Source organism: Odocoileus virginianus, chromosome 8 (genome assembly GCF_023699985.2).
Source record: "Odocoileus virginianus isolate 20LAN1187 ecotype Illinois chromosome 8, Ovbor_1.2, whole genome shotgun sequence".
Taxonomy (NCBI): Eukaryota; Metazoa; Chordata; class Mammalia; order Artiodactyla; family Cervidae; genus Odocoileus; species Odocoileus virginianus.
In genome coordinates this window covers 80,298,056-80,324,148 of record NC_069681.1, presented here as the reverse complement: position 1 = coordinate 80,324,148, position 26,093 = coordinate 80,298,056, and positions in this window count along the sequence as shown.

The window sequence follows — 26,093 nt, the reverse complement described above, 5'->3', positions numbered from 1 at the left end:
CAAAGTAAAGGTGTCTCCTCAACCTCATTTCTCATTAAAAAAGAAAAGACTCATTCTGCAAACATGAGCTTCGAAGCTAAGGCTCAGCCCAGATGTTATTAAGTATAAATATTTATAAGACCCATAAAGATCCTGGCTAAGCTCAATTGTGCCTTAATGCAGTGAATGTTTCAAATTCAGCTCTTTCACTGTTTGAAGCCTTTAGAAGGCAGGATACAGTAGAAGACGCATTGCTGTTGGGGAAAGGAGGGGAGTTTCTCTTTTATGTTTTATGGCCAGTTTTTCATTGAGGGGTATTGCTTTTCTCAGAAATCACTTCTTGAGGCCTGCCTTTTCCAAGAAGCCAGAAAAAAGGATGTTTGCTGCAGCCCTGACTTCAAGGGCCCTGGGTAAGGCACACGTGGTGAAACGTTCATCTTCTACATGAACGGATGGAGGAAAGCCAGGTTCTCTTTGTTCTAACCCCATTTCATGAATCTTCCAGCAAGATCCTCAACATAATCATCCATTAAATGGGTGTGTGACTATGATAATAAATGGAGCACATTTAGCTCATGTTTTAAAATCTTTGATTTGGTTAACAAGAATGTGCTTTTCCAAAAAGCAAAACTCTTAGCTACACTGTAAAAACAACCCCGTTGGTAACTTTTAGAGGCATAAGCAAAAGAACTGTGGAAGTACAAGCTGTAATTTTGAGATGAAACAGTTCAAACTACATGAGCATTTGGGTTCTGGACTAAGAGTGTGGTCCTCCAGGTTCTTGAACAGAGCTCGAGGTATGAAGCCCTTAGTTTTAAAATCCATTTGTTTTATGATAAGAAAAATCTTCCCACATGTCTTGTCTACCTATGGACCGTGAAATGCCTTTGCTTTCTAAAACCCCTTTGGTTAAACTCATCACCTTAACACTTCACTACCTGGTGCATGAACTGTAAAAAGATTTAGAACTTAACAGGATGATTCATCTATGTATGGGAATGAAAAGAACCTCAGGTTCCCCCTTAGGACGGATCCTAATCTGTGAAACAATCCCTGTGTCTTTGGGAAAGTCCTGAAGCTCTTTCAGAGCCAGTTGGCAGCTGCCTGGTCTGGAGCCCATCCCCCCTCTGCTGCGGTGGGGGTCTTCCTGCTGCTGAGAGCTCAGGAGTGGAGACCCTGGCTCTTTCCAGGCATCTGGCTTTGATGGCTTCTCCATAAGTTCTCCAGGCAAGTCCACACCTCACTCCCCTCCCCATTCTCACTGCTCAGCCTGTTTTAGCTACCAAACCTGACAATTAATGTTGACCCTGGGAACACTGACCTCCTCAGTGGAGGCCTTCATCTATTGGGCGCATCTGGCAAGCGTTCAGTGGTGCTTACCTGGATTCCCTGATTAATGTAGATGTAAAGATTTTATCAAGGCTCCTGGCGGCCGGGCTTCAAGATGTAATCACAAAATCAATCCACATAGACTAACCGGGCATAGGCTCACTAAGAAGACATCCCTCGATGTCAGGCACTTAATTAAGGCACCGCGGCTCCCCGCCCCCGATTGATTCTTTCCTTTTCCTAACAGGTGATGCTGTTCCTCTGGGTGTGGACGCACCATTCACTGGAGACGACCCTGCTTTCAGAGTCTTGCGGTTTGTAGGAAGACCACCAGGGGGCACCTGCGCATCACCCCATTCCCCAGGGATTGGCCCAGGGACCCGCAAGATCCAGGCTCCCTGCAAGCTTCAAGAGGTAGCATCTGTTCTGCTGCAGTCTGCTGGGCCCCATGGTTGTCTCTCCGCCTCAGGCATCCCTGGAGGACAATTATGAGATCCTCACCTCCCCTCTCTTTTCCTTCCCACTTAAGGCATCGTAGTGCTTGGTAGAGGAGAGGGACTGCAAAGAGCCTGCTGCTCTGGCCTGAGCATCTGGGAATGCCATCCAGGTCTAGTCCACTTGACAAAGATGTTTCCTACTGAAAATTCAAAGACTTCCGCAATGGAGGTTACTGGCAGTGCAAGCACCTTGTGAAAAGGAGCACAGTTCTGAGATGATCAATTCACTACCACTTGATGATGCTAAGCTCAGGCTGCCTGGCCTTGATGGGCAGGGCTCATCTGGCCTGATCTTAGCATGTTATCATTTAATTCCTCAAACATTTGCCAGGCACTGTGCTGGGGATACAATTGCCATACTTTAGTGATTACAGATTAGTGAGGGAAGAATGTCCATAGGCCTATAAAAAGGGTGCCTGGGCAAGAGCTGGGGGAGAAAGGCCTTCAGAATAGGGCACCATCTCATCTGCCTCAGTCCTGGGGGATGAGTCATTGGACAGTCCCCTAGGATCCAGGCTAGAACCATCCGCAGCATCTCTGTGCCTGAGGGCCTGGCTGCAGAAGGGCAATTCTATTCCCCTGGAGCGACCAGGGGCAGGCAGAAACTCCAGAGAAGCTCCAACATTCATCCAGTCATTAACATGGACAGAGCACCTGCTCCATGCCAGCCAACAAAGCGAGTCCCAGGAAACCAGGCTGGGGCGGCATGCTTCACCACACAGCGAGGCTCCTCCCCCTCTGGTGCCCGCGATGGACACCAGGATGATGACTCCAGTTAGTCAAGCAGAATCCACCTGGTTCTGGGTGCGAGACAGCAACCCTGGAAGACCTCTTAGCTGAACTCATGTCTTTTATTAAGTTGCTGAGGTTTGCTTGAAACAACTGATCCGTGTTCTGGAATGGGAAGCAAAGACAGTACATCATTTACTAGAGTTTTTTCCATGTCCCCATCTCTCATCACAAAGGAGCCTCAGCAAGTGTGATCAGAATGACTCTGTTTTCAGCAGAGATGTCTTTCCTTTGCTCAATTCTCCCATTCGTCCTCTCTGGGTCCAGCCACTGGCTGTCCTAGAGGACACTCTGCTGGGCTGGCATCATTTAAAAAAAAAATACTTATTTTTATTTATTTGACTGTGCTGGGTCTTTGGTGCAGCATGTGGCATTGCAACTTTTTTTTTTTAGTTGTGGCATGTGAGATCTTTAATTGTGGCATGAGAGATCTTTAGTTGCACGTGGGATCTAGTTCCCTGACCAGAGATCAAACCCAAGCCCTGTGCACTGGGAGCCCAGAATTTCAACCACTGGACCACAAGGGAAGCTCCCAGGCTGGCAATCTTTGACATGGGTCTGGGCTACTGTCACCAGACAGTCTCATCCACAAATACAGCGGTCTAAAAAATATAAATATTTTTTCTATAACTTTAATTTCCACCTGATGGTCAGAAACACATTTTCCATTTATTCTGATTCCTCTCCCCTTATTTCCAGGGTGGTGTTGAAACTCCACTAGTTGAATCTGACTAGTGTTGAGGGAGGTGGGAGGAAACTCAGTCCTTGGGTCATGAGTCAATGAAGGTCCCCTCTGAGGTATATACTCAGTCTGTCCACACAGCCCCTCGGGTTCAAGGCTGTCTTTGCCGAGCAGAGACACAGCAGTGCGTTCCCTCAGCTGCAGCCCAGCCCAGCCTGCAGACCCTCTCCAGGGTCTCGACTTCTAGGGCTGACTCTGTCCAGGAAAATGGTCAGGGCAGCCATCCCAGGGCTCTACTTCCAGTCCTGGGGAATATTTTTTAAAGACACTAGAGAGGGAAAACCATTTTCACCCTTGAGGATTTTTCCTTCGAGGAATTCTTTGTACCTTCAGGTCAGCTTTGGAGGCACATAATGAGATGGTTGGATGACATCACCGACTTGACGGACATGAGTTTGAGCAAGCTCCAGGAGTTGGTGATGGACAGGGAAGCCCGGCGTGCTGCAGTCCATGGGGTGGCGAAGAGCTGGACATGACCGACTGAACTGAGTATTTTCTTAGTGGGCTCAGGGTTTGGGAAACTGAGATGGAGGCAGCTCTTCCTTCTGCCTTCCACACTCTTTTTTTTTTTTTTTTAAAGAAAGTGTTCATTTTCATCAACCTTATTTCCATTTTTTTTTGTTTAAGAGTCTGAGGAAGAGCAGCTAAGGCCCATCTGTGGTGGTTCCCCCCATTCAGCGGTCTGAGCGGCGGAGTTGCGGTCCCACCTTCACCGGCCGGCTGATCGCTCGGGTCCTCGCTGGGGAACCACCGAGCCGGCATAAGAGGCTCTGAGCCTGTGGACCCGTCTGTGACCTGAGACCGAGCGGCAGTAAGGTCGGGAGCTGGAGCAGATTCCGTTCGCTCTGATACCCTCCTCGGTCACAGCCCTTCCAGCAGTGAACTGTTCTGCATTTTCAGTCTCCTCGGGAGCTCAGCAGAAGCAGAGGTGAGCATGACCTCCACAGGTGTTCACACGGGCAGTGTTCACCATGTCAGACGTGCGGAGGGTGCTCCCTTGAGTTGGCACGGAAGGCAGTGTCCATGTGGCCCAGAGGCGAGGCTGCGTTTTGCGGGATGATGGGCCTGGTTAATGGAAGAGCCCCTGGGAGAGGCCGCGGGGCAGTCCCTAGGATCAGGAACCCACCAGAAGCCGTGGCTCCCAGAAGCCTGCTGGGATCAGATCAGCTCGCTGGCCGGTTTTCCTGGAGCCCGTGACGCTGACATCAGCCAGGTCTGCAGCGGCAACAGTGGCTCAAGCTGCCAGCAGAAGCTTCTCCCAGGTTCTCTTCTCTCCCAGATTCACTATGTATTAATAGAAACCGTTGCTTCTCTGTAGATGCACCCTTCCATTCAGAAGTCAAGGTCGGTGCCACTTGGGTGGGTTCCTGCTGTGAGGAATTTGAGGACATCTTTCTCCTTCATTCGCAGGGCATCAAGGTCTCCTGACATCATGAAAGTTTCTCTTTAAGTTACCATGGGAACCCAGGACTATGTTGTGTGGCTTCCTCTCTGGGTACGAAGGTAAGATGTCTTCTACATTTTTACATTTTTCCAGGCTGCCACCCGCACCCCAGGCAGCGCAGAGTGAGGGAAGACAAGGTCGGAGAAGGATTACCAGGAGAGAGATGAGTTAGTATCTCAAAAATGTTACTCTACCACATGGATGAGCTTCCCAGGTGGCGCCAGTGGTAAAGAACCCGCCTGCCAATGCAGGAGACGTAAGAGACGCAGGTTTGATCCCTGGGTCAGGAAGATCCCCTGGAGGAGAGCATGGCAACCCACTCCAGTGTTCTCGCCTGGAGGATTCCCTGGACAGAGGAGCCTGGCAGGCTGTGGTCCATGGGGCCGCACAGAGTCGGACACGACGGAAGCGACTGAGCATGCCATGCGCTACTTCAAGGTGTTCTTAGTTTTTCTCCCTAAACAAAGTTCCACGTTCACTTTAAGACCTGTCTTTTATCTTCTGGTTTCATTTACTGCCCTTGTGTGGCTCCACTGACCGCTCTGCCGAAGGTTTGCTCCCAGGTTTACCTCTGCTCCCCTAATCCCGTCCCTCTGTCCCTAGTGGAAAATCTCAGCCCTTCTCCGAGGCAGCGACGAGCTGGATATGATATACCTTGTTGGGAAAACCACAGAATCTGTGCTCAGCTGATCCTTTACCAGCCCCAACTCTGCCGCGCATTTCTGGGTCAACCAACCACCCCACACCTCCCAGGTTGCTGCCCCTGGGGAACATTGCTGGGTAACTCGCTCATACCTCCCGCGAAGGGGATTTATTAGACTCCGGGTCACCAAAGATGAAAGGCACAGGCAGGCCTGCCCTCAAGGAGCTTCAGCTACAGGAGGAAAGGGAAGAAAACATGAGATTCAAGGTAAGAAAAGGAGCTCAGTTTTGAAAACGTAATGTGTGACTGGCAGAAATTTCTGCAGCTGAGGATGGAAACTTAAAGAGATAGTGATGATTTGACAGTGATGTGGGTCAAAACCACCACCACAAAGAACTCACTCATCTAATGCTGTCTATATCTCAGCCCACATGATGCTCTAGTATCTTCACACACGTTATCTCTTTGAATGAGGTTGCAGATGTTATTATTACCCAAAGTCAAATGTGAGAAAACCTTACACAGTTTCAAGATTATCTCCAGGGCCTTGACGTTGATAGAGAGGCGAGGGTTCAAGGTCCGGCTGAAGGGTTTCAAGTCCGAGCTCCTAACCAGGGTGCCACATGGCTTGCCTGGGTGAGAGTGTTGTTACTCATGTGTCCCCACTGTTTTGTTGTGGACAACTTGGGGGGACAAGTGTCAACGTGTGCTTTGTGGGGTATCTCAGAGCACAGTGCAGATGTGGCCTCTGGTCGGTGTCATCAACTGGCTGACTGCTTAAGCCTCCTTCTTCACCCTCGCTGTGAAATGTTACCTTAGAACGTCAATTTAATTCCACACCATGTTGCTGAACATCTAAAGAAGGTGGAAATGAGAGTGTGATGCAAAGATAAACAAGACATAATCTCTCATCTTGGGATAATTCTGATTTATGTGTGGGGAGGAGAGAGAAAGAGGAGAAAACCTACCAGACCCAGTTTGTGCCATTGTGCAGGGAGTGAGAACCTTCTGGACTCCAGGCCAGGCTGCAAAGCCACTGAGACCCATGGGAGCCTCCATCAGATTCGGTGCACTGCTGACTTCACTGAGCACAGCAGGAAGAGTGCCTAGGAACCATGATACTTTCTGGAGCCCCAAAACTATTTTTACTTGTATTTTAAAATCAGAAAAGAATAGAAAGCAGTAATAATGAACCTGCTGCTGATGCTAGGTCACTTCAGTAGTGTCCAACTCTGTGCAACCCCATAGATGGAAGCCCACCAGGCTCCCCTGTCCCTGGGATTCTCCAGGCAAGAACACTGGAGTGAGTTGCCATTGCCTTCTCCAATGCATGATAGTGAAAAGTGAAAGGGAAGTTGCTCAGTCATGTCCATCTCAGGTACCCCATGGACGGCAGCCTACCAGGCTCCTCTGTCCATGGAATTTTCCAGGCAAGAGTACTGGAGTGGGGTGCCATTGCCCTCTCCAATAATGAACCTAGCTTGGATTATATTTGTCTTATGCCAAGATTATGTATTTAGTTATTTTCATAGAGGAAAGAGCCAAGGAAAGCTAAAGTGCCTGGGCCCACCACAGTCCTCACTTGACTCTGCCTTGATGGCCCAACCCCAACCATTCGATGCACCCTGGATTTTGTAGGCTACAGAGAACTATGCTTGACTTGAATACTCTGAAACTTGTGATAATGTTTTATCGACGATCTCAAGAGGGGAGTCAACATCTCAAGATCCAAATGTGAGGGGGAAATGATTTTAGAACCATGAAACTTTGCCTTTATTAGACCAGGGAAAGAAGATCTAATATCAGCCTCCCTTCCATGGACACAGCAGTATCACTTTGATCCCTAGAATTAGTAAGAATCAGTTGCTAAGAAAGCAGCCTGATCTGTTTCCCAGGCCTAAAGAGGATGCAAAGCATCAAAAGCAAAAGCCACACTCTGGAAATGAGTGAGTAATCCATGTTCTCTGCTGGAGAATCCAGAAGGGAGGCTGCACCATCTCACCTGCTGAAACCTCACTGCCTCTAGATGCGGGCAGCAGGCAGGCCCCCTAGCCTATGACAGCTGCTGGCAGGGGAGACAGGATCTTGTTACCAGCCAGGGCCTCCCTGAGAAGACTGGGGAGTCTCAGAGGAGGTGCCAGAGCTGAAACCGAGAGCACACCAGAGGGGTGGAGAATGGAATGCAGGCTCCTCCAAGCGCTGGTCCCAGAGGTGGTGGGAAGGACAGGGCGGTCAGTGGAACCCAGACATCCAAGACCCAGCCTGGAGGACTGCCCATTCCCCCAACATCTCAAAGGATGGCCCTGGGTTTTAAGCTTCTTTCAAAATCACCATGAGGACTTGGAATGAGGGAGAGGGCAGCTTACACAACACCGAGAGGGCTAAGATCAGACGATGACTCATGCTTGCAAATGCTGACCGAGTCTACCTCCTACCTGAAGGGCAAAGTGACATTTCTCATCCTTTCCCCAAATAAATCTTCCGTGCGCAGCGTTCTCTGAGGACCTCAAGGCCTGTCAAGGACTTGGCCCTGAGCTCATTGAAACCACAGTAATTGCCAAGTTTTGCAGATGTTTGCACTGACTGCTTTATGTTTTGCAATATTCCAGAGCTGTTCCCAAGTGACGCGCATCCATTCACCAAGTTAATGCTTAATAGGAACGATCTACAAAGGGTGAACGAAAGATGAGGAGAGGGAAGACCACCCCCAATGAGCATGGATGAGCAAAATAAATAAATAGATGCCATGCTGACCCCGACAGATCGAGGTGCAGAATGGGGAGCTTGCACAGCAACTCTGGGGTGCAGGTGGGAGAAGGAGGACGACAATGTTTACTTATGGACATGGACATGTTTCTTTTTCTCAGGTGTGACATGAGGTCCCACCTGGGTGTGGGATGCCCTGCCAAACTCAGGTTGAGATGAGTGAACAGATCAGTCACACTTGAAATATACAGAGATGAGCTATACCTGAAACGTACATGGATGAGCTATACCTGAAATGTACATGGATGAGCTATACTTAAAATGTACATGGATTGGCAGCTATACCTGAAATGTACACAGATGAGCTATACTTGAAATATATATAGATGAGCTATACCTGCAATGTTCATGGATGAGCTATACCAGAAATGTACACAGATGAGCTGCACTCTTCTGTGAACTGTACAAGATGAACTCTTATAGAAACACCCATTGATTCCACAGCCAAGGAGGGGTTAGTTCCTGGGGAAAGGAAAGTTAGGTTAACTCTGAAGGAAGCACAATGATCACAAAGCTACAGAAATGAAATAACCAGTCCTACTTTTTAACCTGCTTTTGTCTATATCATCTAAGTTAATGTTTGCAAAATCCGGTGGGCACCAGTATTAGTATCTCTGCAAAAAAGAGAAAGAAGTTAAAGGATTTTCCTGAAGATCAGTCAACAATTTAGTGGTATATTTGGGATTCAAAGACAGGTCTTTATTCTTTCCCAGCATTTACATGATGTATAAAATGCTATATCTCCTTTATTTTATATATATATATATATAATATATAATATATATATATATATATTTATGTAATTCAATTCAGTTCAGTTGATCAGTTGTGTCTGACTCTTTGCAACCCCATGGACTGCAGCATGCCAGGCTTCCCTGTCCATCACCAACTCCTGGAGCTTGCTCAAACTCAGGTCCATTGAGTTGGTGATGCCATCCAACCATCTCATCCTCTGTCATCCCCTTCTCCTGCCTTAAATCTTTCCCAGCAGCAGGGTCTCTTCCAATGAGTCAATTCTTCGCATCAGGGGGCGAAAGTATTGGAGTTTCAGCTGCAGCATCAGCATAATACATATTTCATATAGCAAGCTTTGGGAATTCCCAGGTGGTGCTAGTGGCAAAGAACGTGCTTGCTAATGCACGAGACACAGAGACATGGGTTCGATCCTTGGATTGGGAAGATCGCCTGGAGGAGGTATGGCACCCACTCCAGTGTTCTTGCCTGGAGAATCCTATGGACAGAGGAGCCTGGTGGGCTACAGTCTACAGGGTCATAAAGAGTCAGACATGACTGAAGCGACTTAGCAATGCATGCACACGTTTTACATGTAGTATATGTAATCCTCACCTCGATCCTGCAGAAGTGCTATCATTATCTTCATTTAAAGATGGCAAAATTAAGGCTCAAGGAGAGAGATCATACAACAGATCTGAGGTCACAATTAATTTCACCAGATTTTAGGCCTTGCTTTGTGCCAAGCCAGGGTTTTCTCAGCTACCAATCAGAGCAAGCACAATTCAAGGGGGAAAAAATGACCACAAGGTCTCAGACATTACAAGTTGAATTTTTTAAAATATTTCAAAGGGCAGAATAATTGTCTGGTGCACCGTGGTTTTTGTTTTTGTTTTTTTTCTCCTGCTAACAGGCTGAATTCCATGTAGGAATCGGAGCAATGCCATAATTGCACAGAAGGATTGCAAATGTACGCTGGCTCGTTTTATTAATTAAGCAGGCCTGGATGCTAATTTAGTTGCTATAGACCACAGCTCCCAGGAGATGCACGTAGAAGCAGAAACTTTAAGGGGATTTATAGATAATGCAGGTGGGAATTTTTGAAGAGGAGGAATGTGATTGCACAACCATGTTAGCACAGAATCCAGCTACTTCAAGAGCGATGTCCATGGACTGTGCTATCCGCCAGCTGGAGGGCTTGGGGACAGATACCGGGAGTAATTATAACAGCGAGAGAGCAATTTTCCTGTAACTCTGAACCTACCCTCTTTGCAGGAACCCTAGCCTGCCTCCGTCCTCTGCATCTCCCCTGAGGCTCCAGGAGACATGTCCCTGCAGTTTGCACCAGCTTCCTCCTGCCCCAGGTCTCCCACAGCATCTCCAGTCTCCGAACCTGCAGAGCTGCTGATGCTGCTGGGGCCTGACGTCGCCCTGCAGCTGGAGGCCGCCCTGGCTGACCCTCAGCTGCCCTGTCCCTGTCTCACTCCAGAGACGGGCCTCGGGGGCAATCTTGTCTTTAACACGCGGCCTCCTCTGTTCCAGGGGTCACGGAAGACCGCCCAGAGCTCACCACATCTCACGGAGATTTTAATGAAACAGCTCTTCTATTTATTTGTGTTGCTGCCTCCAAGGCCTGGGGCCATGACATCAGTCCCTGAGAGGGGAGGCCCGGGCTCAGGGGGACATCACGCTTTCTGTCCAGTTGCTCAAGTTCTGACACTAACCCGCCTTCTCTGCTTCAGTCCTACACCCTACCCTCTGTTTCTTCTCAGGCGCGTCTGAATCCTGGGGTGAATACCGTTTACCTTGCACCCTGTGGCACTTGCTAAAAGTAAACAGGTTTTCCCTGAGCGTTGGCAATTCCACCAGAAGGAGAACAAAGGTCAATGCAGTCATACGGAATCTGATTAACACCCAGCCGCAGAAACACACCCCTGGATTAGATGCTTTCCCAGCTGCCCCTGCCCCTCTGTACAGGGGAGCCATTCCAGCTGGTGTGCAGGAAGCAGCTATGCTTAGCTCGCTCAGTGGGAATGTGCTAACCCACATTTCAAGCTAGGTTTTCCTATTGTTATTTTTTAATTATATGTACTTTAAGAGTGGTGTTATCATTTGAATTTTTAAAAATGTATAGAAAAAGGTTTATTACATTGGAGTAAAAGAAAAAAAATTTTTAATCAGGTTTACAGAGGTATAATTTACATTCAATGAATTCCATCCTCTTTAGTGTACTGTGTGATGTGGGGTGCTGAGTCAGTCACCTGTGTCCGACTCTTTTTGACCCCATGGACTGTAGACCACCAGGCTCCTCTGTCCATGGGATTTTTCAGGCAAGAATACTGGAGTGGGTTGCCAATTCCTTCTCCGGGGGATCTTCCCAATTCAGGGATTGAACCTGCATCTCCTGCACCGGCAGGCAGGTTCTTCACCACTGAGCTACCAGGGAAGCCCCAACAAATATACATACAGCTGTGTAATCACCACAGTCAAGTTTCTACTCCTTCTCACCATAAGGTTTCCTGTGTCCCCTTGCAGTGAACTTCTCCCCCTCTACACCTCCAGGGCCCCCCAGCCACTGATTTCTGTCCTTTTGGTTTTACCTTTTCTAGACTGTTGTATAAATGGAATCATACACTGTATCTGGTCTCTGTTTCTGTTTTATTTCAGCGAGCTCAATGCCTTTCAGATTCATCCACACTGCTGCAGGTACCAGCAGTTCATTACTTTTACAGCTAAGTAGTATTCCTTTATGTGGATGCACTGCAATCTGTATATCCATTCCCCAGCAGATGAATATTTAGGTTGTTTCTAGTTCTTCTCTATGAGAATCAAGCTGCTATGAATATTTTGTTTACAGGTCTTTGTGAAATCAAATGTTTTATTTTGGGTAAGCAACTCAAGAGTGGGGTTGCCTGGCATTTGTCAAGTAATATGTAGGACTAATTTTTGAAGAAGAGAGGAGTTTAAGAATGCCATTGGGTAGTTCATACAAGGAGTAAAATACCAAGGTGATGAATTTTAAGACAAGTCAACTCAGCTCTGGGCTCCATCCTACCTTCCAAGGTCTGGAGGTTAGTCAGTTTACTGCCTTACACATCTAGACACGAAGGGTGGGGCAGCAGATAATGGGGTACCATTATCTGGTGGCTCCCCCCACAATTTAGCAATGGGCAAGTACTTAAGCTCACCATGCTTTTATTTCCTCCGCTGTAAAATGAGCATTAGCCTACATAGATGTGCTGTGAGCATTTAAAGAAGTGTGCATGTAAGACTGTAGAAAAATGCCTGGCACACAGCGAGTACTCAATAAACACTGCCTATTTAAAGTCTGGGGGGAAATCACAACTAGCCTTTAAACTGAAAGATTAGAGCAGAGATCATTTGTCTTCCTCAAAAGCTCTGATATTTTGAATGAAATATGCTCACCAGATGATGTGACAAAGACATTTATTCATTTAACTCATATTCATGGAGTGCCTGTTGAGTGCCAGGTGAGGCAAACAGGCAAAGTCCTCGTCCTTATGAAACTTACAGTCTAGAAGGAGAGGCAGGCAGAATGAAAGGTGTGTGTTATATTTAAGCACAAACTCTAATGAGCACGATGAAAGCAAGGGGGTGGAGTGTGCAGCCCTTTCCAGCTTCTAATTTATCTCAGTTATGGACCCTGCGTAGGAGGAACCAGAGACCAGCCCTTCCTGGTCTCCTTCATTCATTAATCAGCAGCAAACATGCGCCTGCTGCCCTTTAGAATTCAGCGCTGAGGACGCATACAGACAGGAATCAGACATCACTTCTCCTGCTGGGGAGTTTACAGCCTCGTAGGGGATGAGACCGGGATGAATATACAGTGACGGCTCCTCTTCCTGCTGGAACTGCTCTGATGAAAAGGATCATGAAACTTTGATGAGTCCACAAGAGAGTCAGCCGAGCACTGTTTCCGCTGGCCTAGATTTAACAACGGGATGATGCCATAGGGACTAATGGCACCAACGTGCTGTTTTGGGTAAATGGGATCCACAAACGTGGAGGGCCTTCTCCTTGGGGTCCCCACGCAGAGGTTCAAGCCCCTGGAGGAGGAGGCAACACAAATCAGTCCCCTCCCTGCAGCCAGCTGGCATTTGCCAGAGACTTCCAGAGGAAACAGTGTGAACAGGCAGCAGTGCTGCTGTGCAGATATGTAATATGTCTTGGAGAATAACAACTGTTTCAGAAAATTGGAAAGGCACTGTGCTGAGAAGCCAATTCCCATGTGAAGGAGTCACAGGGACTGACAGATTTGCCCTTCTCTTGGTCTAAGCCAGGTCCAGTCAAAGGCAGTGATTGGACAAGCAGTAGAGATCATACCACCTGGATGTCCTACTCCGGTCCTCACTTGGCTTTCAGCTGTGCCTATGACTGCCTTGGAAGTGGTAGGCAGACAGCATGCAGCCCTATGAGGGATCCAAGATGTAGGCATGGGTCCCGCGGTTTTCAGCATCCCAGTTATTTGGGCACCCCTTCCTCCCCCACCCCAATCATGCAGTGCTGTGGGGTTACACATCACAGTTTCATACCCTCCTAGTCAATAGATGGTCATGACATTCAGGCCTGAATATTCTATCCCTTCGCCCGCGTGGCAGAGGTTGGGCTTGGTGTGGTCTTGTGACCTGTGCTGGGCCAGTTAGAGATTTTTCCTGGGACTTGTTAATTTGCAGTCACAGGTGTGATGGCTTTATGGCGAACTACTGTCCTACACTACATTTCCCAGAATTCCCTCTCCAGTATGTTTTCAGACAGGGTGGGCTACAAGGGATATTGTCTTCCGAGCATGAGGACAGGAGGGAAGCAGCTGCCATATACACCACTTCTCCCAGTCATTTGATCAAACACTAACATGGGTGTTGCTGTGAAGGGGTTTTTCCCTTTGGACTTAAAGTCCTTGATCAGTTGACTTTAGGTTAGGGAGATTATCCTGGGTTGGCCTAACCTAATCAGTCAGAAGGCCCGAAAAGAAAGCTTAAATCTGCCCTTAACAACAGTTTCCATCCATGCCTCTAGGTCCAGTCTACTTCTGATTTTCCCTTTCTAAAGGCCACTCTTTATGAACCCACTAGGCTCCTGTGTCCATGCAACTTTCCAGGCAAGAGTACTGGAGTGGGTTGCCATTTCTTTCTCCTAGGAATCTTCCTGACCCAGGGATCAAACCCCAGTCCCTGCATTGCAGGTAGTCTCCTGCATTGTGGGCGGATTCTTTACCTACCAAGGAAGGGCCCTGAATGGGCTTAGCCAGCAAGTCCTCATGATAAATCTGTAGCGATGTATGTGTATGTGTATGTCCTATTGTTTGTTTCTGCTTGCCTGGTTGAACCCTGACTGGTACAACAAAAAACAGGGCTTTGCGTTTGGGTTATTATTGCAGAGTCTGCAACTTGTTCTGGGCTTCTATTCTGTTCTCTCTTTATAGGAGAATCCTTGATTTTTAGTTTGGCTTCTAGCTAGTCAGAGGTTCAAAATCCAAAAGGGAAGTGTTGACCCAAGAGAAATAAGAACATAAAGCCATAGAAAGATTTCTGTGCTAATATTTGTAACATCTTTTTTCATTGTAGCTAAGGACCAGAAACAACTCAATTATCTATCAGGTAGTGAACAGATATATGGACCAAGTACATCTGTATAATGGAGACTTACTCAGCAATAAAAGGGAGTAACTACTATGTACAAAGCAACATGGATGAGTCTCAAAATCATTCAAAACTAAGTAAGCCAGTCACAGAAGACTACATATTTGCAAGTCATATATTTGATAAGAAATTTGTATCCAAAATATCCACATAATTCTCATGACTCAAAAATAAAGACATGAAACCTAGTGAAAAAGTAGGCAAATAATCCTAGTAGACATTTCTCCAAAGAAAATACAGAAATACCAATAAACGCAAAAAAGCATGGCCAACATCATTAGTCATTAGGAAATGAAATCAAAACCACAATGAGATGCTCTCTCATATACACTGTGCTAAGTTGCTTCAGTCATATCCAACTCTTTGTGACCCCATGGACTGTAGCCCACCAGGGTCTGGAGGAGAATCCATGAGATTTCCTCCTCCAGGGGATCTTCCCAATCCAGGGATCGAACCTGCATCTCTTGTGTCTCTTGCTTGGCAGGCAGGTTCTTTACCACTAGCGCCACCTGGGAAACCCTCTCATATACACTAGGACGACTAAAAGAAAAGAGACAGACAATAGCAAGTGTTGACAAGGATGCTGAGACACTGAGAATTGAAAATGAGTACCCGTGTCTTCAAGGCAGAAAGAGGAAGAGGAGTTACCAAGAGAGATAGGGAGCATTCAGAGGTAGGAGGTCCTTTGTATTCCAAGAGAGGAAGGACTCTGGGGGAAAAGTCCATAGACAGCTGCTTCAGGTGCTGTCAAGAGGTCAGTGAGGATCCAGACCAGGAAACAAGGGCATGGACCAACCAAGTCATCAATGGCCCCCAAGAAAGCCATATTGCACCATACCACCATGATTTGCAGAGTTGTGGGGGCCACAGGGGAAAGAAGAACCTGAAGAAGTGGGCAGGACTGAATGCTGCTCTTTAGGAAGACCTGCATGTATTTCTGGGAAGGAGGAGCCTCCTCTCTAGAGCACACACAGTGGGGAAGAGGCCAAGAGCAGCAGGATGGTGTGGGTTGGAGAAGGAGTAGGGTAGGGCTTGGGGTCCTGTCCCAAACTACAACTGCTCCTCCTCCTTCTCTGGTTGGTAAGGATGTTGGAAAGCCTAGTTTCTCTGGCTTAACAGCCCTTTGACACGATAATAATAATTACCTGTTTTATTACAGATACAATTCATTGGATATAAGCAGGAAATGGTTTTGCTCTTCCTAGTAACTTCTCCTTGATAAGGTCCATGTTGAATCCTCCCTTCTCACCAAGGGCCAGGTCCCTTCCTCACATGATTTTGACCAGATTGCATACATCGCCATCATCCCTAGTAACTGAAATAGTTTAATTTGGCATTTAAGATTCAGTCTTTATCATTTAAAATGTCTGCATTCTTGAACTGGGGGCATCACTGCTGTAAGTGGAGGAGAGGTGTGATGTGACTCTGAAACTCCTCCTGTCTAGTAAGATCCGCCCGCCCCCCCAATATGGGAGCAGGAGGGAGGTGGGGTCTGCCCTGGTGACTGTCGCGGGCTGTGTCCCTGGCCTCATGTGGCTCAGTCTGCTTCTGTCTGCTCTGCGGTGGCCTCCCCTGAGGTGGTTACCTCCATGTCAATACTGTGTTGGTTCTTCCTGGAGAACTCTTCAGTTTCACCTCCACCCCCGAAAATCGTTCAGCCTCACCAGCAGGAACTGTTCCCCATCCGTTCTCCAGATGGGGCATCCAGTTGACCTTGAAACGCCCCTGGCTCTTGTGTAACCCTGAGTTTTTTTATAGCACGGAAAACATCGGGCTCCTCTTCCACAACCTCTGAGGGCCATGAACTTCACTTTGTAGGCCAGGTTGGGCTTCCAAAGCAGCAGCGTTGAGAGATAAAATATAGGATGACCGGGTAAATCTGAAAACTTCAGACAAACAATAAATTGGTTTTTAGCATAAGTATATACCATGAGATACTGGAGACACTAAAAAAAAATTACACATTGTTTATCTGAAATTCAAATTTCCCTGGGCATCCTATAGTCTCATTTGCTATTAATAAATCTGGCTGTGTACTAAGCAGCAGACTGAGAAGGAGACTTGGATGCGGAAAGTTTGAGGGGTGGTTATTCTCAGGATGGACGCACATGGGGGGAGTGAAACCAGCAGAACTGGGCAGAGAAAAAAGTTCTGCTGCGAGGCAGTCACAACAAAAGACCTCAGCCAGCTCGCCAGGGGGCTCTGGAGCTGGGATGATCCTTGAGAATTGCCCTACACTGAGGGGAGCCGGCTGCTGCTTCATTCTCCCAAACGGACCAGTCACTGGCTATGGGCTGATCTCAGGAGGAGGCGTGACCTTGGGCAACGCTGGGCTCTTCTACAAGAGAAATCTGCACCTGAGAGGCTCAGCTGCAAGCTGGGAACTTCCGGTATATGTATAATTTCATCTCCAGTAAGTGGAAACTAGGTGCCTTTGGAACGCATCCCACAAAGGGCTGACGTAGATCAAATAGCAACGAGGGGCAGGAGAATTCAAATTGTCATGAGGATAAAGGGCAAGGAGCCAAAGTGAAAAGAAACTGCACTGCATTTGTGACAAAAACAATGATTTTCTTTCAGCCTAACACCCTCATCAGTCGCATCAGGGGAATAAAATGTGTATGAGGACTGTGGTTTATCTTGGTTGGGAATGGTAAGGCTAAAGTGTTTGTACGGAGTTTGGTACCTCTTCACGTTGAACCCTGGGGCTCCAGCAGAGTCCTCTGCCTGTAACAGAGGTGTGTGCCAAGCTCACATCCAGAAGCCAGGCCGGAAGCCGGAGTGGGCTTTCCCGGGGCATTGCTTCTCTCTGGAAGCATGGCCTCTACCCCTGCCAGCACCAGCTTCTCCGCACCCGCCACCCCCTCTGCAGTCTTCTCCTCCCTCCTCCTGGGTCAGCCCTGCGGCCCACTCACTTCCTTGCCTCTCGCTGGCTCCCACGTCCCCAGGCAGGATCTGTCTTCTGACACAGTGGACACAATCTTGGCTTGGCTTTGGCTAAGGGCTCCAAGGTGGGGCCTCCCCCTCTGTGTCCTGGGATGCCCCGCTTCACTTCCTACACCATCGCTGGCTCCACAGATTCGGCCGCTACACCCACAGCCGCACCCAGGCCTTGTCATCACTGAGCTGCTCCTCAGAGACGCTCCTCCATCAACCCACTCGCCGGTCGCAAGCTCTGATTTTCCATTCTCTCCCTGTCTTCCTCCCCTAGCCTCTGTTCTCAGCCTGTGGCCCGGGATCCCTCCCTAGATCACCACTCATCACTGCAGTCTTGCTCTCACCTCAGTCTCCTCACCCCTTTTTCCCTCCCATCCCGCCCACTCCAGGCCCTGCACCCCTTGGTCTCACCCCCTCTCCCCAGGCTGCTGGGGCTGCAGGAGAAATGCCCCCCGTCTCCCTGCAGAGTCAGAGCCCCAGGGTCGGCTGCCTCTCAAGGCCACTCCACAGGCCTCCCCTCAGAAGCTCCCTCACTCCTTCAAGACCTTATTTGATCCCTGCTGCCCGCTCCCCCGCCCCCCAGGTGCCTCAGAGAAAACAAGGGGGCCCCTGTAGGAGACACCTCAGCCTCCTGCCACGCTCCCCCAAACTCCCCACACCTCAGCCAGCCTCGTCTCTTCCCTCTTGTCTTGGGGGACGGGGGGCCCTCCCTGTGACGTGCTGCCTTCCATCTGGGCTCCAAATCCTCTCTCCTCCACACTTTCAGTCTTCTGCTAATGATTTCCTGTCTCACCAGACCCCTTCCTTTCTGCTGGCCCTGTCTGCCTTTTCTGATGTACAAACATACTCAAGACCCTCCGTGGCTTTAAAAGACATGATTGATGGACCTTAAACTTCTAAGAAGTGCTACTGGATCTCTGTCCTATACTGGTTTTCAAATTCCCTACGAGGATAAGTGACACTTCAAGGCCCCATGTCCTCCGTCTACTGTTCACGTCCCAGAAATACGCCCCTTGCTCCCACTACACCTTCCCCATGATGTCTAAACCCTGGGCCGTTTCCGTCTCCATCTTACTGGTCTCGCTCGCTCCAGTTTTTGGTTCTGTTCTCAGGTCTCCCCAACACTCTTCTCAGGCTGCTCTTCCGCGGGTTTCCCCACGGGTGACTGACCCTCAGCGTTGTCAAGGTTCTCTGCTCCATCTTCTCCCCTCCTCTCTCAGCTCACACTCATTTTCCTAGGGCTTAATCCTTTCCAAGCAGGCCCTTGACTTGCAAAGTGTCATCCAGCCAGTCCTCTCCTGGGAGCTCCAGCCTGGACACCCAACTGCTTCCGAGACGCCCCGCTTCAGCATCCTGGGTGGACAGCAGTTCCTTAACCCAGCGTGGCCTCAACACACAGATCGTCTTCAGGTACGTCCCCTGGTTTAGTGTTCACACCGCCTTCTACCAGAAGGCTCATAACCAGGAGCCTCGGGAGTGTCCTTGATTCCTCCCTCTTTTTCTATATCTTGTCTGGACAGAAAACTAATACCCCAGACTGTGGGCCATCACCTGAGGCCACACAAGATGATGTTTCTCAAGCAATATTCTTATACTATGACTTGCATCTGAGCATTCATTGCACTGTTTGTTCATCCCTTCATTCTTTCCCTCACATGTTCGTTCCACCACCAACCAGAGCCGAGCGTCTTCCTCAGCTGGCGCTGTGCTCAGGGTGGGATGCTGTCTCAGAGTCCTACCAGCGAAGAGCAGAGAGACCTGGAAAGAGGGTAACTGTCGTGTGGACAAGCGCAAAAGTGCTCAACAGATGCAGACAAGAAAAGGATACAAGGATATCCTTGTGCACACCAAGGGTAATGCCATTTGTACATTTTCTTTAGAGGTGTCATAAAACCCTCTCTCAATTATTTAATTGGCTTGCATACATGTGTGCATGCTCAGTTGTGTCGGACTCTGTGATCCCATGAACCATAGCCTGCCAGGCTCCTCTGTCCATGGGATTTTCCAGGCAAGAAAACTGGAATGGGTTGCCATTTCCTTCTCCAGGGGATCTTCCCCACTCAGGGATCGAACCTGTGTTTCCTGCATCTCCTGCAATGCAGGCATATTCTTTTGCCACTGAGCCACTGCGGAAGCCCATTTTAATTGGCTTATTTATCTTTTTATGTTTGAGTTTTAACAGTCATGTTTATATTCTGAATACAAGTTCCTTGTCAGATATATGGTTTACAAATACTGTCTCCCATTGTGTGGGCTGTCTTTTTACTCTCTTGATTGTATTATTTGCAGCACATAAGTTTTGAGTATTGACGTAGTCCAAGTTATTCATTTACTATTGTCACTTGTGCTTTTGATGTCATATCTCAGAAATCACTGCCTAATTCAAGGTCATGAACATTTACTTCATTCATTGTTTTAAGTGTTTTAGTTGCCTTTACATCAAAGTCTGTGATATATTTGGCTGTGTCGGGTCTGAGTTGCAATACCTGGAGTCTATGTGGCAGCCCTCAGGCTCCGGAGTGTGTGGGCTTTGTGGCTGTAGTGTACAGAGTCAACCGCCCCACAGCATGTGGGATCTTGGTTCCCCAACTGGGGACTGAGCCCATGTCCCCTAAATTGGAAGGTGAATTCTTAACTACTGGATCACCAAGAAGCACCCATGGTTTTCTTTAACGTACAAGGTAAGGGCCCAACTTCATCCTTTCCCCCACTTGAATTGCCTCAGCACCTTCATTGAAAATTAGTAGACTAAATGTCTCTGTGTGTGGATTTACATTCGGACTAACAATTATATTCCAGTGATCTTGATTACTCAGGCTTGATTACTTTATCTTTGTATTCAATTTTAAAGTTGGGAAGCATGAATCCTACAAGGAGTTTGTTATTTTTCATGGTTGTTTTCATGGTTCTGGACAGCTTGAATTTTCATATGAATTTTAAGATCAGCTTGCCACTTTCAGCAAAGTAGCTAGCAGGTCCTAAAAGATGATATAGGAGAAAACCTACCTGACCTTGAATATTTTAGTGGCTTCCTAGGTACAATACCAAAGGCATGATCCATGAAATAAATAATTGATTAGCTTAGACTTCATTAAAATTAAACACTTCTACTTTGTTAAAAACAAATGTCAAGACAATGAGAAGACAAGCACAGACTGGGAGAAAATATTTGCAAAAGACATCTGATAAAGGACTTTTATCCAAAATATCCAAAGAACTATTAAAACTCAACAATAGAAGAACAAATAACCTGATTGAAAAATGAGCCAAAGACATTAACAGACACCTCACCAACGATGTACAGAGGGCAAATAAGCACAGGAAAAGATGCTTTACTTTCTATGTCAACAGAAAAAATGCAAGTTAAAACAACAATGAGATACTACTACACAGCTGTAAGAATGACCATGAACCAGAACACTGACAACACCAAATGCTGGCAAGAATGTGGAGCAACAGGAACTCTCATTCATTGCTGGTGTGAATAAAAAATGGTGCAACCACTTTGGAAGACAGTCTGGCAGTTTCTTATGAAACTATACATATTCTTACCCTATGATCCAGCAGTTGTACTCCTTGACATACACCCAAAGGAGGTGAAAACCTGTGTCTACACAAAAACCTTGATGAGGATGTTTATGGCAGCTTTATTACAAATGGCTAAACCCTAGTAGCAACCAAAGTGTCCTTCAGCAGGTGGACCAATATATAAGTTATCAAACATTCAGATGACACAATGTTATCCAGTGCTAAAAAGAAATGATCTGTCAAGCCATAAAAAGACTCATTGGAACCTTAAATGCATATTACTACATGAAAGAAAACAATTTGAGAAGTCTTCATACTACACGACTTTATGGAAAAGGCAAAACTCTGCAGACAAGAAAAGATCAGTGATTGCTAGGGGTTGGAGGAATGAGGCTGTGAAGGCATGAATAGGTGGAGAACAGAGGATTTTTAGGGCCGTGGAAATACTCTGTATAAAATCACATTGGTGGATATATGACATTATACATTTGTACAAATCCACAGAATGTATAACACCAAGACTACACTATAATATAAACTGTAGCCTGAGGATTACGATGTGTCAATGTAGGGGCGTCAGCTATAGCAAAAGCACTGCTCTGGGGAGGAATGTTGGCAATGTAGGAGGCTATGTATGGGGCAGGGCAGAGAATACATGGAAATTTTCTGTACCTTCACTTTGATTTTGCTGTGAATCTAAAATTTCACTAAAAAAAAAAATCTAAAACAAAAAAAAAAGTCATAAGGGATTTGGTAGATATTGCACCAAAGCTGTACATCAATTTAGAGAGTATTACTATCTTAATAATGTCAAGCCTCCTAATCCATAAATACACCCTTCCATTTATCTAAATATCTTTTTTTTCAACAGTGTATTGCAGTTTTCAGTGTATATGTATTGTATCATCTCATTAAATGTATACCTAAGTATGCTATTGTAAGTGAAATTGTTTTCTTAATTTCATTTTCAGATTGTCCATTGTTGGCATAAAGAAACACAGCTGGTTTTTGTATATTGAGTCTTTTTATGATGTAAGAGTTTTGGATTTTGTTAAATGTTTTGTCTATTGAAATGATTATGTGGTTTCTGTTCTTTATTCTATTATATGGTTTATTACATAAATTGCTTTTTATATGCTGAGCCAACCTTGCAGTCTCAGAATAAGCCCCACTTGGCCATGGTATATAATTATATATATTGCTGGACTTGGTTGATTAGTACTTTGTTAGGATTTTTGCATCAGTATTTATAAGGAATATTGGTCTGAATTTTTTTTTTTTTTTACCTTGTAATGTCTTTGGCTAGTTTTGGAATTAGGGTATTTCTGTGGCATTTTTTGCAAAAATGCATAGCTAACTCAATGATGAAGTAACATCAGACATACCTAAGTTAAAAATGATTGTATGCAACAACTTGCCAGTGTTCTTCAAAAGTGTGAAGGTCATGAAAGATAAAGGAAGCCAGAAAAAACTGGCCCACAGTAGACTAAACTGACATAACAACTGAATGCAATGTATAACAGCAGATTGGAAACTGTAACACAAGAATGACATCAGTGGGGCAATTATTGAAATTTGAAGTAGATTAGATAATAACATGGAATCAGTGCTATTTTTCTGATTTTGATAATTACACTATTTAGGGAGGATGTTAACATTTGGGGAATTCTTTGTATTATTGTCACCAACTTTCTGATGTCTGAAATTATTACAAAATGAGTTAAAAGTTATTTTTTAAAATGTAAGTATATGTGTTTGTGGTGTCCTTGGTTCAATGAGGGAAAGAATGTGTTTGAGAGCCAGGGAAGCATGAAAATCAAGGCCGGAGTTCACTATTTCTGGCAACGGCAAGTGCTGAGTGTTTCTGGAACAGAAAGTGTGGGGAAGTAGATGAGACCACTAGGAATGAGCACACCCTCAAGGCTGTGGGGAGCGTGGAAGGACCGGGCCTTGGGAGAACAGGGGGAGACTTGGGAGAGGAAGTGATACAAATGGGGAAAGTTACAAAGATTGGCCAAGAACTTGCAAAGAGAAATTCTGCCCAGGGATGTTATAGTTTCCTTTTAGAGTTTTATTATAGATTAAAAAAAAAATCTAATACTGGAAAGGAAAGTAAAAGGCTCATGTTTTGTATCTAGAACAATAGCAAAGTTCAACCCCTAATTCAATCTCAAGAGAATTGAGCCATTTGCTTGAGGGGCAAGAGTTAAAATGTGGGCTGTAAATGTGTTACTGCAGGAAGGGCTGAGGTGGGGAATTTCTTCACCATGCTAATGAGATTGAATCTAAGGGCCTGAAGATGCAGTTTTTAGGAGCTGAAAGTCCTTTTACTGAGGGTGCTGGCCTCTAGAAGAGACTTGAGGGAATATCCGTCAAACAAGAACTAAGGCAAACCGAGCAAGAGCTGCCCTGACTCTGAGGAGAACAGTTTGAGCAGAGAGCTAAGGAGCTAAAAGGAATCATGGCCTGTAATGGGAAGGACAGGGTAGACAACAAAAAGCAAGGGGGTGTCCCCTCTTCAGCCAGATCCCTGGAGTTCCAGAGACTCCTGAAGAAAATGTTGAAACAAGCTCACACACATTTTGCTGTATTTTAAAATGTTTATGTCCAAGAATTTCCCCCCCCTTTATTTCAACTATATCCACTGGGTTGAACCATATGAAATTAACAAGTCAGTGGCAGTGAGTTGTCAGGGAAACTGGATGTTAATATAAGACTAGAAATGGCCTGGGTAGGACACAGAGGAATGCAGGTAAGAGACAGTGAGAGCCTGAACTGAGACTGAATCTGCTTCATGGGTAGACTCCCTGGAACCTGAACGCTTGATTGGCTGTTGAGAACTGGATAAATGAGAGTCAAAGGAAGAAGAGATTCCAGAGCGACTGACCAATGGAACGATGAACTTCTGCCAGGAGGCACAGGGACTGAAAGATGCCAAACAGATCTGTCAACGAGGAGCTCTTGGAGACTGTTTTAGTTTTCTGTATTTGTAATAAAATCCCATGAACTTGATGCCTTAAAACAATGCACTTTTCTTAAAGTTCTGGAAGCTGGAGGTCTGAAGAGTCTCTATGGGGTAAAATCAGGGTACCAGCAGGGCTGGGTCCTCTGGAGGCTCTTGGGGGAAAATCTCTGGGGGTGGGGAGTGGAGACACCGGTCACTGTGGTCACGGCTTCCACTGTCACACTGAATTTTCCTCTTCTGCATCTGATTTCCCTCTGCCTTGCTCTTATGAGGACGCCTGTGATGACATTTAGGGTCCACCTAGATAATCCAGGATAAGCTCCCCATCCCAAGATCCTTAACTTAATCACAGCTGCCAAGTCTCTTGCCCTGTGAGGTGACATCCACGGCTTCCAGAGATTAGGATGTGCATATCTTTGGGGACTAACACTCAGCCTACCGCTTGGCAAGAATATTTCCCTGCAGCAGCTGAGGAGGCACAGCAGCAGAATGCAGAGGGCTGACAGGTGGCTGGGGCCTGGGCTGGCCGGCTCATCTGAGACTTGAGCTAGATGTAGGAGGGAAGATACCAGCCCCCAAGGATGGGCGAAGGATTAGGAGTTTGCACAGGACACGGAGAATTAGCAGTCACAGAAGGCAGAGGGGAGTAGGAGACAGTGTGTGGGGAAGGAGATTCCAGAAGGAAGAGGTCAGCACCATCAGGCACCACAGAGAGGATGAGATGGACCGAAAAGAACCCACTGCTTTTGGCAGTTAGAGGCCATGGATAAACTGCCAGGGCAGGGGGGAATAGCAGGGTGTGGGGCAGGAAAGTGCATTAACAGAGGTCTGTATGAGAACATGAGGTAAGGCTGTGGAGACACGAACATAGACTATTTTTGAGGAACTTAGCCAACATGAAAATAGGAGCACAGTTAGGATAAGGATGGGCTTCACTGCAGCACTATTCACAATAGCTAGAACATGGAAGCAACCTAGGTGTCCATCGACAGATGAATGGATAAAGAAATTGCAGTACATATACACAATGGAATATTACTCAGCCATAAAAAGGAACACAGTTGAATCAGTTCTAATGAGGTAGATGAACCTAGAACCTATTATACAGAGTGAAGTAAGTCAAAAAGGAAAAGATAAATATCATATTCTAACACATATATACAGAATCTAGAAAAATGGTACTGAAGAATTTATTTACAGGGCAGCAATGGAGAAACAGACATAGAGAATAGACTCATGCACATGGGGAGAGGGGAGGAGAGTAACATGGAAACTTATATTACCATACGTAAAATAGATAGCCAATGGGAATTTGCTGTATGGCTCAGGAAATGCAAACGGGCTCTGTTTCAACCTAGAGGGGTGGGATGGGCAGGGAGATGGGAGGGAGGTTCTAAAGGGAGGGGATATATGTACACCTATGGCTGATTCATGTTGAGATTTGACAGAAAACAGCAAAATTCTATAAAAACAATTATCCTTCAATTAAAAAATAGATTTTTTTTTTTTTTAAAGGTTGGGTTTCCCTTGTGGCTCAACTGCTAAAGAATCCGTCTGCAATGTGGGAGACCTGGGTTCGATCCCTGGGTTGGGAAGATCCCCTGGAGAAGAGAAAAGCTACCCACTCCAGTGTTCTGGCCTGGAGAATTCCATGGACTGTATAGTCCATGGGGCTGCAAAGAGTCAGACATGACTGAGCAACTTTCACTTAACTTCACTTAGGATAAGGATGAACGGTCCCAGGCTGTTAGGAATGGAGACAACATCCAAGTCTGTGAGAAGACAGCTGAAATCTCAGCCTTTCAAGCCGACAAAGACATAGATGGACAAGTTATGGTCCTGAATATGTCCACCCTTACTGCTAAGACATTCTACTATCTTCCATGTATACAGTCTTAAAGCTCTGTTACGAGAGCATAAAGTGACCAAGAGAATTCTGAGGATGTTCAGGTCTTTGTGTGGTTCCCCCTGGGCACGCAGCACCAGATGATTAGGAAACAGAGAGTTTGCAACCATGGCCCCCAGAGGTGGGACAAGATGTGCTGGATGGGCAGCCAGAAGGATGCCGCTTTCTGTGGCAAG